Raw genomic sequence first — 14,391 nt, 5'->3', positions numbered from 1 at the left:
ATGTGGCTTGGCATTGTCTTGCTGAAATAAGCAGGGACCTCTCTGAAAAAGACGTTGCTTGGATGGCAGTATGTGTTGCTCCAAAACCTGGATGTACCTTTCAGCATTGATGGTGCCATCACAGATGTTTAAGTTGCCCATGACATGGGCAGTAACACACTCCTATAACATCACAGATGTTGACTTTTGAACTTTGCACTGGTAACAATCTGGATGATCTTTTTCCTCTTTTGTCTAGAGGACACGACGTCCATGATTTCCAAAAACAATTTGAAATGTGGACTCATCAGACCAAAGCACACTTTTCCACTTTGCGTCTGTCCATTTCAAATGAGCTCAGGCCCAGAGAAGGCAGCGGTGTTTCTGGATGTTGTTTATGTATGGCTTTCCGCTTTGCATGGTACAGTTTTAACTTGCACTTGTAGATGTAGCGACGAGCTGTGTTAACTGACAATGTTTTCTGAAGTGTTCCTGAGCCCATGTGGTAAGATCCTTTACACAATGATGTCTGTTTTTAATGTAGTGCTGCCTGAGGGATCAAAGGTCACAGGCATTCAATGTTGGTTTTCGGCCTTGCCGCTTACATGTAGAAAGTTCTCCAGATTCTCTGAATCTTCTGATTATATTATGGACTGTAGATGATAGAATCCCTAAATTCCTTGCAATTGAATGTTGAGAAACATTGTTCTTAAACTGGGCTATTTTTTCACGCAGTTGTTCACAAAGTGGTGATCCTCACCCCATCTTTACTTGTGAATGGCTGAGCCTTTTGGGCACGGTTGCCCAAGTTCAGTCCATGGGATCTACCTTCCTGACACTCTTAGTTGTCTCCCTGTTCCAACACACCTGAATCCAATGAAAGACTCGTTAGCAGGCTTTTCATGAGCTTTTCATTGGATTCAGGTGTGTTGGAACAGGGAGAAAACTAAGAGTGTCAGGAAGGTAGATCTCGAGGACCGAACTTGGGCACCCCTGCTTTTGGGAATGCTCCTTTTATACCCAATCATGACACTCGCCTGTTTCCAATTTGGTGTTCTTTGAGCATTTATCAACTTTCCCAGTGTTTGTTGCCCCATCCCAACTTTTTGAAACGTGGTGCAGGCATCCATTTCAAAATGAGCAAATATTTGCACAAAAAACAACAAAGTTTATCAGTTTGAACATTAAATATCTTGTCTTTGTGGTGTATTCAGTTGAATATAGATTGAAGAGGATTTCAAATCATTGTATTCTGTTTTTATTTACATTTTACACAATGTCCCAACTTCATTGGAATTAGGGTTGTACACCAAATGGGCTTGTCAGTATTAAACTCTGTCGTGTGGGACAATGTACTTGTTTGGAGTTTGTATTGCTTTATGTTCTTGTTTGTTTGTTTTATTTATTGCTCTATGTTCAGGTTTTGTTTTGCTTTGTGTTCTGGTGACTACATACTCTTCTCTTGTGTCTGGGTTTGACTTTTGGTGTGTTTCCTTTTGTTTGCCAGGCCTCCTTCCTCTTGTCTTCCTCATGTCACACCTTGTGTCATCGCACCAGTCCTTCTCACAGTCCTTGTCTTTTGTTATTACCACGCCTTGTTTTTTGAACCTTGCCTGTTTCAACGACCATGAGTTTGTCTCATGATTTGTATACCGCTGCTGATTCTTGACTGCCTTTTTTGTACCGAACCCTGCTAGTTTACTAAGTAAATCCTTTTACTCATTCCGTGCCTCTGTGTGAGTCCTGCATTTGTGTCCAGGCTTTCTGGGTCCAAGTTCATGACAAAATTCCAATGTCCACAAAATCCACAACAGATCAAACTGTGTCAGATGAGAGTGAGTGTCAGTCTGCACCTCACTTTCAAATATAAAAGTGATTGGGGCATGTTTGATTAAGATATAATGTAAAATATACATTAAATGGAGTTTTCAATGTAAATTTGAAGGACCACAAAATCTGTAATCTGGATCAGATCCAGATCAAACTTGATGGCCGATAAAGGATACCATCCTACATAGCACTCTCAAATATGAAAGAAGTTTGATCTTCTTCAACACAGTTATGAATTTTTGAAATTTGTTTAATGTTAAAGATAGAGATTTTTCATGACTTTGACCTTTAAACCTATGACCCTGAAAAATGAATCAGTTATTGTCTATCATGACATGAATCTTCTGTAAAAATTTCATAATGACAAAAAAATTGCACGTTACAGGCTGTTCACAAACAAACGGGTGAAACCATAACTGCCGCCAAACTTTGTTGGTGGAGTAAATGAAGGTGACCATACAAAACACTAAATATCTTGGTTCACAGGTATGCAATGAAATAGAAGTCAAAGAAAATGTAAGGATCACTGAGAGCAGTGATCCTTACATTTTCAAAATGTGAGGATCTGCACAGAGGGTGGCCGCCAGCCAGCAACATTAAACACATTAAAAAAAAAACTAAAAACAAACAAACACTGTTTTTTGTGTTATCCATATTGCCCCAACTTTTTATTATATGGGGTTGCAAAGCACAGTGTAGTTTCTAGATACACAGATACAGAATTGTTGGAGTTTGTGGACTTTTTACCTAAAAATTTAACTATATGGAACTGCAAAAGGAAGATGATCACCAATTATGTTCTCTCAGCCATATGGGGTATGCAGCCAGTACATTCTGAGTGCTGGATAAATGAGGAGGGGTTGTGTCAGAGAGGGCATCCAGTGTAAACGTGCAAAAAAAAAAAAAAAAAAAAAAATTAAAGATACAGAGTACAAATCGAAATTCCATACTGGATCGGTTTGAGGCCTGGGTTATCAATGACCGGTGCCACGGGTCAACAGGGTGCTGGCAAAAATTGGGCTAACTGCTGGTTGTAGAAGAAGAAGAAGAAGAGGGAGATAACATGTCTTGAAACAGCAAGAGAACAGGAAATCTAGAAGGGTGGAAGTGAGAGTCGGGGATTTTGAATGTTGGCAGTATGACTGGAAAAGGGAGAATGCTGGCTGATATTGGCTGATATGATAGAGAGGAGAAAGGTAGACATATTGCATGTGCAACAGACCAAGTGGAAGGGAAGCAAGAGCAGGAGCATAGATGGTGGGTTCAAGTTGTTGTATCATGGTGTTAATAGGAAAGGGAAATAGTGTTGGGGTTATTTTAAAGGAAGACTATGTTAAGAGTGTGTTGGAGGTTAAGTGTCCTGACAGGGTGATGAGTGTGAAGTTGGAAATTGAGAGGTGTTGATGAATATCATCAGTGTACGTGTATATGCCCCACAGGTAGGTTGCGAGATGAAGGAGAAAGATTTCTGGAGTGAGTTAGATGAGGTGGTGGAGAGGTTCCCCCAAGCATGAAAGAGTGGTGATAGGAGAGGACTTCAATGGCATGTTGTCAAAAGAAATTAGAGGGGATGTGGAAAACAATAGGTAGATATAGTATCAAGGGCAGGGAATGTGGAAGGACAGAGGGTAGCTGATTTTGCAAAAAGATGGAAATGGCTGTGGTGATACCTACTTTAAGAAAAGAGAGGAGCACAGGGTGACATAGAAGAGTGGATGAAAGTACAACATAGATGGACCACATTCTTTGTAGGAGATCCCAAGCGAAAAAAAATTGGGAGACTTAAAGTGGTGGCAGGAGAGAGTGTAGCGAGACAGCACAGGATGGTGGTATGTATAGGGACTTTAGACATGAAGAAGAAGAAGAGAGGGAGAGCTCAACAAGATAAGGAAGTGGTGGAAGCTGAAGGAGGAAGACTGGATGGACAATTGGACAAGTACTGCAGATGTGGCGAGGGATGACTGCTAGGAAGGTACTGGGTGTGACATCTGGACAGCACAAGGAGACAGGAGACATGGTGGTGGAACAAAGATGTCCTGAAAAGCATAAGGAGAAAGAGGTGGCAAAAAGCGTGGATAGTCTGGGCAGATGAAGAAAGCAGACAGGAGTACAGAAGATTGGGCATAAGCAGAAAAGAGAGTGCAAAACCTCAGGAAAAAGGCATTTAGTGAGCTGTACAAGAAGGTGAATAGTAAAGATGGAGAAAATGACTTGTACCAATTGAAAGACAAAGGGGCAGAGCTGGAAATGATGTGCAGCATGTTAGGGGGTAAAAGATGCAGATGGTAATGTGCTGACAAGCAGGGAGAAGTGTTGATAGGTGGGGGAATCTTTTGAGGAGCTGATGAATTAAGAAAAATGAAGAGAGAAAAGCTGGATGATGTGGAGAGAGTAAATCAGGAAGTGCAAAGGATTAGTAGGGATGAAGTTGAAGGTAGCTATGAGAGGATGAAGAGCAGAAGTCAGATGTCCAGATGATAGTCCAGTGGAGGCATGGAATGTCTTGAGAGATGACAGTCCAAGTTTCTAACCAGATTGTTTAATAAAATCTTGGAAAGTGAGAGGATGCCTAGGAGTGGAGACAAAGTGTGCTGGTTCCTGTTTTCAACAATAAGGGTGAGTGTGCAGAGCTGCCAGTAACTAGTTGGTCAGCCACAACATGAAGCTATGGGGAAGGAGTATAGAAGCTAGCTAGAAAACAGGTGAAGATTGTGAGTAGCAATATGGGTTTCATGCCCAGAAAGAGCACTATGATGCATGTTTGCTGTGAGAATACTGATGGAGAAGTATGAAAAGGCCAGAAGGGAGTTACATTGTGTGTTTGTGGATTCAGAGGAAAGCTGCCAAGAGAAGAGTTGTGGGTATTGCATGAGGAAGTCTGGAGTGGCAGAGAAGTATGTGAGGGTAGTGCGACATGTACAAGGATAGTGTGACAGCGGTGAGATGCACACTAGGAATGACAGACTCATTCAAGGTGAGGTGGGAGTACACCAAAGAGATCAGCTCCGACTCCTTTCCTGTTTCGCAGTGGTGATGGACAGGTTGACGGATGAGATCAGACAGGAGTCTCCATGGACTATGATGTGTGCAGATGACATTGTGATCTGTATTGAGAGTAGAGAGCAGGTTGAGTCTAGCATGGAAAGGTGGAGATATGCTCTGGAGAGCAGGGAATGAAAGTCAGTACGAACAAGACTGAGTACATGTGTGTAAATGAGAGGGAGTCCGGGGGAATAGTGTGGTTACAACGAGTAGAAGTGGTGAAAGTAGATGAGTTTAAATACTTGGGGTCAACTGTCCAAAGTAATGGAGAGTGTGGTAGAGAGGTAAAGAAGAGAATGCAGGCAAGGTGGAATCGGTGGAGAAAAGGTGGCAGGAGTGATCTGTGATCAAAGAATATCTGCAAGAGTGAAGGGGAAAGTCTATAAGACATTAGTGAGACCAGTGATGTTGTACGGCTTAGAGATGTTGGCACTAACAAAAAGACAGGAGGCAGAGCTGGAGATGTTGCAGTTCTCTTCGGGAGTGACAAGAATGGACAGGATTAGTAATGAACATATCAGAGGGACAGCTCAGGTGGGATGGTTTGGAGACAAAGTCAGAGAGGCGACATTGAGATGTTTTGGAAACGTGTAAATGAAGGACCCAAGTTAAATAGGGAGAAGGATGTTGACGATGGAGCCACCAGGCAGAAGGAGAAAAGGGAGGCCAAAGAGCTTTATGGATGTGGTGAGGGAGGACATGCAGGTTATTGGTGTGACAGAGGAAGTTACAGAGGACACAGTGAGATGTAAATGATTGAACTGCTGTGGCGACCCCTAATGGGAGCAGCCGAAAGAAGAAGAATATATATTAATAGCCAAGTGGCTTCTGTGTGCATGTGTGTGTGTGTGTGTGTGTGTGTAAGCGTGCATGTGTGTGTATGGCTTTGATCACACAAAAACCGAGGACAGCTGACATATGCCGTTTGGTATGCTTATGTATTTTGGATCAAGGATGAATGCTGTGAATGGTGATGGGACAAATATTTTTGGAGAAAATAGCCATTTTAGCTAACCAGTAAACAAAGGACATTGTGCTGCAATGCACCTTGGGAGTTCGGGGTTTTGAGGTTTTAAATGTTCTTGTGGTTTTTGCCAGTTTTACAGTGTTGTTAGTGTTATTGATTTATTGGGTTTTGTAGCTCAATTAGTTTAGTCAGTTTAGTTAAGTCTCATGTTGCTGTTACCATTACTGACTTAAATTTCATGTTTGTACCATGAGTGAAATGTGTCATGTTTTTAATGTCTTCTGCCACTGTCTTTGTTTATCAAATTAAAAACACCTGCTTACAGCAGCTGTGCGTGCATGCAACTTCAATCACAAAGAAACTGTGGACAGCTTAAATTTGACATTTGGTATGCTTACTGTATGTATTTTGGGTCAAGGATGAACAATGCAAAAATGGACCAATGGATGTTGTTAACTACTTTCTAGACTCACGTGCCATTCCAGCAGGGTGGAATGGCTTTAAAGCATGAGTGATTTTAAAGTATAGGTGACATAAAATGTAATGTGTTTTTGAGTATTTAAGACCAAAATTAAACAACAGTTTGAAATGAATGCTTTCCCACTGTGTGGTTACTGAAGTAAATATTCTGAATAAATATTCGGATTTTGAACTGCGCGCCACTACAAAACCAGGAATGTTTGGGTGAGTCATGGCATTGAAGAAGGAGGAAGTGATCACAGCGGGAGAACCATGTACTTAACAGCCCCAATTTGTTTGGTTAGCGATCCGACATATTTCTGTGTTTAAGTGTTTATTTCTGGAGTTATGTCGGCTGGATGAGTTTGGTGGTGCTGCATGGTTTTACATGTGTCTGAACGGTTCAGTCTGGCAGGCAGAACCCTTTTGGTTGGCAGGTGGAACGTGCGTTCACAGTGCCGTGCATCATCTCCACTCCACACGCAGGCAAAACTGAGTATTTTCACATTATTTTATTTTTTTGGGATCATGAGATAATTTCATCGCCTGCAGACTGAGACATTGTGAGCAGATGAGGGGCTGTGAGTCTTTCAACTTGCAGCGTAAAGTGGCCCACGGTGGAAGAAGAGGAAGCTCCGTTCACAGCAGAGACTCGAACCATCAGCCGTAGATGCAATCAACGGATTACTCCTGTGCCGGCGCAGTAACCTGGCACAAAATGCCGTTGTCACAGGGGGACTTTTCTTCAGCCAGGACAAGGAATTAAAATATTTTCAGATATCGTTTTCGAAAATCAGGCTTTATGTGGATACATGTTCATCAGACTGTCAAGATGATCTCACTGAAATGAACAGGTAAGACTTGATATTTACTCCTTGTGTGAATGGTTTTAATATTTACATAATAGCGTGTTTATCACGCTACTAACGTACAGTACACTAACTGTATTCAAGAAGGAAACATGATTTATTTTCAAAATAGCTGATATTTTTAGTCCCTCGTAGGTACTGTCATTTTTCAGATTTGAAATGTATTTACCTGTTTTTAAGAAAAAAAACATAAATAAAAAATCCACACTTCCTCATCACTTTTTTTCTGATGTCAAGGATAGTAAACAAACTTTTTTAAACAGTGAATTATGACCAAAGAGCTGGCAAAAAAAACAAAACAAAAAAAAAAACAAAACAGTTTGTCATCTCCAGCATACCGAAATCGCCTGCATTATTTATTTATTTATTTATTTATTTATTTTTCATAATCACCATTCTTTGTTCTGAACTCTGCCAATGTCATCACTGTTATCAGACTGAAGGTTTTCCTCCAAGGTTTTTGTCTCCCTCATTGTTGTCTAAATATCAGAGTGAAGATGACGGAAGGCTGGTACAGAAAGATAAGCACGAAGCAGACAGAATCAGAGTGAAGTTGAGGGATAAGCCCAAAACCAACAGTAATAAATACCCAAAACAAAGATGAACAAAAACCAAAGGCTGAATAAAATACTGACATGAAAAGAATCACACTAGGAAACAAGTGAAAAAACTGGAAAGAGAGCAACAAGAAAATTGAAGGCTGGAGCTGAAACTAGAACGGAACTCATATGTGGCCAAAGGATTGTTGTTGTTGTCCATTCAGCTGCTCCTGTTTTGTGTTCGCCACAGCGGATACAACCAGATCTGCACTGGTATTTGGCACAAGTTTTATACCGGATGCCCTTCCTGACAACTTCAGTTTTACCTGGAGAAACACCACAACTGCTGGTGTTGCAAAGAAGGTTTCCAATACAATACAAGTACTAACCAGGTCTCGCACTGCTTAGCTTCTGAGATCTGATGGGATCAGGCCTACACAGAGCAGATCAGCTGCATGTGGTCAAAGTATAATAAATAGATAATTCAACCGCTGATGAAAGTAATCATAAACTGACATTCAAAGACAGAGGATCAAAGACTAGGGACATGGACACAGACAAGAGACAAAGCCAAGATGAAAACCCAGACATGAGGCAGCTTATGACAACATTGTCCCACGCAGCCTTACAACAATAACTTGCTTTTTAAATCCACATATAATGACCTAAACCTATGCATAATGTCAGGGCCGGCCCAAGACTTTATGGGGCCTTAAGCAGAATTTCATTTGGGGGGCTCCCCTACCATCACCTCAGCACCAGATGCCTCATTATTCCATAGGCTACACTGTTATGTGTGTAACGTACCCACAATCATTAGCATTATTTGTAATTATCTTACATCATACAGGTGTCATTCTTGTTTTTAACCTTAAAGGGGTAGCAAACTCATAAATATGTTTTAATTAACTTCTACATACAGAGTGATGTATAAGTATGGCACATTAATTTAACTATTTGAAAGTAATATCAGCAAGCAGGAGACTGCATTTATAGTAAACACTTTAGTTTAATTTCTTTCAGATGTGCAATGGTGTGCAAAATGTTCAAATCCAAATACAAAATAGAATCAAATGACATTCACATTATCTTACAGAAAAATAAAGTTGTAATCAAAATTAAATACTTAAATAATAAATACAATACTTAAATAATCTCCAAAATGAACATAGAAATCCACAACATAACAGCAATGTGTGTGCATAGCAATGCACAGATTGCACTGGAGGCTATTGCTTTAACTTTGGCCTGCAAACCATTGAAAGCTGAGCTACTTTTCCCCACCTTTTGCAACAAATTAATCTGAGGAGTTGATCTGCCCTGCTGTTTAACTCCAAGTTTTTCTTGGTAAGGAAGACTATCAAATGGCTTCGCCAAAATCCGCTCCACAACATTCCAATTGTCTGCCATTATGTGCAGCTTGCTACCTAGCTAGCTCGCTAGCTGGGACTGGAACGAGGCTCGTGTGAATTTTGCCCGCCTGTGAGTGCTTTGACGGTGGAGGAGCTCAGCAGCACCCGCTGATCGGTAGGGACAGAAACTGCGATAGAAGTCAGTCTCCAAACACAACCAGCTACAAAAAAAAAACCCCGAAATAGAAGCTCGATTTGTCGCTAGTCGTTTTTAACAAAGAAAATGCCGCTAAGAGAATTAGGAAAGTCTCCGCTTCAACTCAGAACAGAATGAAAATGCTCCCGGATGTTTACACCAAAAGATCGCTGATTCGCTCATTTCGCTGTCAATCAAAAAGGGATTCAGCCTCAGACAGATCATCCAATCATCATGCAGAAGCTGAGAGTCCGGCCAGCCGAGGCCAGCCCACTGCCCCATAGACCCCCAGACACGCTGAGCGTCCGATGGGCGGGACAAAGCCCAGCATTTATCCAATGACTCGTCTCGTTTCGCTACATGCTTTGTGACGCTCAGCGTCCACTGTTTAAAGCGCTGTGAAGCTGCGGGTTTGAGTGAGAGGAAAACCGCATCGTTGCCAGTGATAAGAAGCTGATTCTGAACAAAAGTTGGCGCGTTGTAGCGCATATTTAGTCAATGACATGTACACACAACAGTATATATTTGATCACTTATTTTTTGACATTTTAGGGGAAGCTGAGCTTCCCTTGCAGTCTTAGAGCAATCGCCTCTGACTTTAAGACACCTAAAGCACTTTACACTAAACGAACAGAGCATTTCGCAAATAATGACAACAAAAATTGTAATATTGGACATGCAAACCTACTTTTGTTTTTTCTCGTCTCCAACTTCTTTTTTCTTTTCTCCGCTCCAGAGGGATAATTTCTTTTCTTAGACATGACTTACACTCACTTCATTCCTCACGATTAGTCGTCGACCACCTTACCCAAACGGTGCATCTAAATTTGCCCAACGGTGGCAGCAGCCAACAGGAGGCATCAATTAACCTAGTATTGGTATTTTGTCAAAGTGAATTTTTTTTTCGGGTGTAATTCAATTTCGTTTAAATTATTCATATTATTTCAATTTCATGTCTATATTTACTTTTTTATCACGTCTCGGTGCTCTCGGGGCCCCTGGTGGCGTGGAGGCCCTAAGCAACCGCGTAGTTGGCGTATGCCTTGGGCCGGCTCTGCATAATGTGTTTATACTGCCACAAAACATTTCTGATCCACTGTGCCCCGACTTCCCCTAATCTGGATTAGATCCGGATCAAACTTTGTCCGTCGATAAAGAACACCATTCTATGGAAGGCTCTCAAATATTAATTCAATCTTTTTTGACAGAGTTATGAATATTTGAAAATTTATTCAGTGTTAAGGACAGGGATTTTTCCAGTTTTCCAAGATTTTTCCTGGCTTTGGCCTTTGACCTATAAACTTGAAAACCTTATCAGTTCTTGCCTATCAGGATATGAATCTTCAGTAAAAAAAAAAAAAAAAAAAAAAAAATCATAACGACATATGAAAAAGTGTGGGCTCCAGGCTGTTCACAAACAAACAAACAAACAGGGGTGAAAACATAACCTCTGCCAACTAAATTGGAGAAGGTAATAAAGTTCAAGTAGTAGCCTGTGTCAACTCAAGATGGAGACAAAAGTCCAGATGGTACCAGTAAATCCATGCTGCAAAATTTTTTGGATTGAGACAGACTGATTGATTCACTGTGACAGATGTCCTGTCCATGGTGTACCCCACCTCTCCCACTATGACTGCTGGGATAGGCTCCAGGTCCCCGTGACCCCTAATTGGAGTAAGTGGTTGAAGATGAGTGAGTGAGTGAGTGAGTGAGTGATATAAAGGGCTACGTCTGTCTGTCTGTCTGTCTGGGATAAACTCCCAAACTATAATAGTAGCCCTAAAAACTATATTTCTGAATCCTCATGACATGGGGAACAAACTGGTACCTTTATGTAAGACCATACAGTGTTGTACCATGTGCGACAAACTCCCAAATTATAAGATGTAGCCCTAAAAACTATATGTATATAATGAGAATCATGACATGGGGAACAAACTGGTACCATTTTTTTAAAAACGTTGAACTGAAAATTACCCCAAAAATAACCATTTATGTAAGACCATACAACCTGGTCTCGCGGCAAGTTGTGCTTCAGCAACACGAAATATACATTAATCTATTGGTTTGTGATATTGTGACAAAAAGTGTCTCATTTTTGTCACGGCAGCACGAATTCATTCTCATTCATTCTGTGATGTCTGCATGAAATTAAAAGTGAAGTTGGGGGGGGGTTGTTGTGGTTATGGTTAGGATGGGGGGAAGGAGTAAGATTAGGTTGTGGTTAAGGTTAGGGTTGTGGGTGGGAGTAGGGTTAGGAATAGTGAGTTAAAAAAGCTACATCACGAAAAGTTTACTCATTTCGTCATGGGAGCACGAAAAAAAACAAAAAAACAAAACAAAACAAAACGTGAGACTGGGCTGGACCATGCAGTGTTGTACCATGTACAATAAACTCCCAAACTATAAGATGTAGCCCTAAAAACTATATATATATATTCTAGATCCCCATGATATGGGGAACAAACTGGTACCATTTTTTTAAAAAGTTGAACTGAAAATAACCCCCAAAATAGCCATTTATGTAAGACCATACAGTGTTGTACCATGTCTGATAAACTCCCAAACTATAATATGCAGCCCTAAAAACTATATATATTCTGAATTCTCATGACATGGGGAACCACTGATTGAATTTTTTTAAAAGTCAAACTGAAAATTACCCCCAAAATAGCCAGCTGTGGGTATGACCAGGCAGATTCAAATTTCCAGCCCTGTATAGTGTTGGCCATCTCTGTTTATTTAATCCCTTTCTACAGCACACTCAGCACAGCTCAGCCACACACTCTGCAAAACAACAACATGCTTAGACTGAGGCTGTGGGTATGACCAGGCAGATTCAAATTTCCAGCCCTGTATATGTGTTGGCCATCTCTGTTTATTTAATCCCTTTCTACAGCACACTCAGCACAGCACAGCCACAACACACTCAGCAAAACAACAACATGCTTAGGCTGAGGCTGTGGGTATGACCGGGCAAAGTCAAATTTCCAGCCCTGTATATGTGTTGGCCATCTCTGTTTATTTAATCCCTTCCTTCAGCTACTTTATGTTCTCAACTGTTAAGCACCTGACTGTCCTGTACAACCCAGTTTGCCTTCCTGTCTGAATATGTTAATTTTATGTTTGTAAAATTGCAATGTGAAAACAGTGAAATACACCACTACCTCAGTTTTGATTCATTGATATTTACATTTACTGTTACCTACCTTTGTGTGTAATTTTGTTATAAATTTGATTGCAAAACAAAGTCTGCATGAAGGACTTCAAATGTGTTTGTCTTTTAACCCAAGTAACCCACTTAGTGTGGGGAGTCCACCTCTTATAGTTCTGCTGGACAAACTTTAGCCCATTAACTATTATATATGTGTGTGTGTATGACAAGACCAAATTCTAATTGCAGTTTGTGGACAGCAGACACGTCAACGAGTAAGTGATTTTTTTAATATTCAGGAGAATTAGATTTATGATTAGCATATTTTCGAAATAATTTTCAAATGAGTAGGTGCTTGTTCAAAGGAGTTGTTCATATCCAGTATTTTGTATTAAATATTAGATAATATCAATTAATAAATGCATATTGAATCAGCGAAGATGCAAAATGTACATGCAAATTTAATAAAATAAATAAATTCAAGTTTTTTTCATGGCTGCAGAGGTGGTAGGAGAGAGGGATAGAAGCTGTAGAACAGAAAGGTGGTTCATGGTTTTTTTCATGGACACTGCTTCCTTATGCTGCAACACAAACCGGCTCCTCATATCCTGCTGCATGATGGAATAGAAATCCGTGTTACTTTTTCTTGCCAGGTTCACATCAGGCACACCAGGCTGTCTGGCAGCTGCCGGTGTCGGTCTGCAGCTGGGAACCAAAGGGAATGTGCAGGATTATGGAAATCTATGTAGGCCTTGTTGTCCCTTTCATACCTCAGCTGACTGTGTGTGGTTTCCATTCCTCCCATAAAATAAACATCTGTCGCCAACAGTTGAGAGTTGGAACAGTTTGGAACAGTTGAGTAAAGCAGTTGAGAGAAACATCTGAAAGATGGATGACAGCATCCTTCTCTCAATTACATTAAGAACGTAAAGGTGAGTTCTTGCAGATCCAAGTTTACGTCCATCTTGGCTAAAATCACTCAACTCTAATTTTCACATATTACATTTTACTAAACAATGTTTCTATTAAGTTAGAATACGCTAAACTCAACAGGAACAAGCTTGACAAAAGTTTAAATTTGATCACCAAAAGGCCAAGCCTGATTTTTAAATAATTTTCAATATTTTGGATTATTGGCTTTTTCCTTGGTCAACAATCATGTGGTCATGGTGGTGAAGTACTATATTAAAGGTGACTGATGTCACATTACTCCTTGTATGTCATTCCTCCATCTCCTTTATTACTTCATTAGTGGGGATGCTATCTGTTGGAAAAGTCAGACAAAAGTTAATTCATATCCTGGCTGATCATTTGGGCCTCCTTGATGTACCTAAAGTCTACATGGTCCAAACCTCTTGTATTTTACCGTGTGTCTGTGGACAAAATATAAATCGAAATGGCTTGATGGATTTTCTTGGTGGGAAATAGTATTTGGATACATATAGACAGGTGATTAGATTTTGGAGTAGTTTGGACAAAGGACAAGGTCAAGGAAATAAAATGGTCCAAAAACACCTTTTTGTCATATATTTCAACAACAAAGAAGCTTAGATGTATGACCTACAGCATATATTTACATTCTGTAGTAGTGTGATCAAAAGTTAAAGGTCAAGGAACACATGGTTGAAAAAAACACCTTTTGTTGTGAATCTCAACAATCATAAGGCCTAGATATCATTAGATTTTGGTGTTGTTTGGTCAAAGATCAATGAAAACGATTTGAAAACTGCCTTTTTTTTTTGCATATCTCAACAACCAAGAAGCCTAGATGGATCAAACTTGGTGTCATTGTTAACTTGTATGGATATCTCAAGGTTAATGAATTTTGAAGTTGTTTGGTCCAAAAGTCAAGCTGAAGGAATGCATGGTTTTAAAAGCACCTTTTTTTTGTATATCGCAAAAACCAAGTAGCCTTGACGATCTAAAGCATATATGATCAGCAAAATATTTATGATTGATTGGTATGAAGCCCTGCAACAGACTGGAACCTTAGACCTCAGCAGT

The sequence above is a fragment of the Thalassophryne amazonica genome, chromosome 8 (assembly GCF_902500255.1).
Source record: "Thalassophryne amazonica chromosome 8, fThaAma1.1, whole genome shotgun sequence".
NCBI lineage: Eukaryota > Metazoa > Chordata > Actinopteri > Batrachoidiformes > Batrachoididae > Thalassophryne > Thalassophryne amazonica.
The sequence above is the reverse complement of the archived record's forward strand: the minus strand, read 5'-3'. Positions refer to the sequence as shown.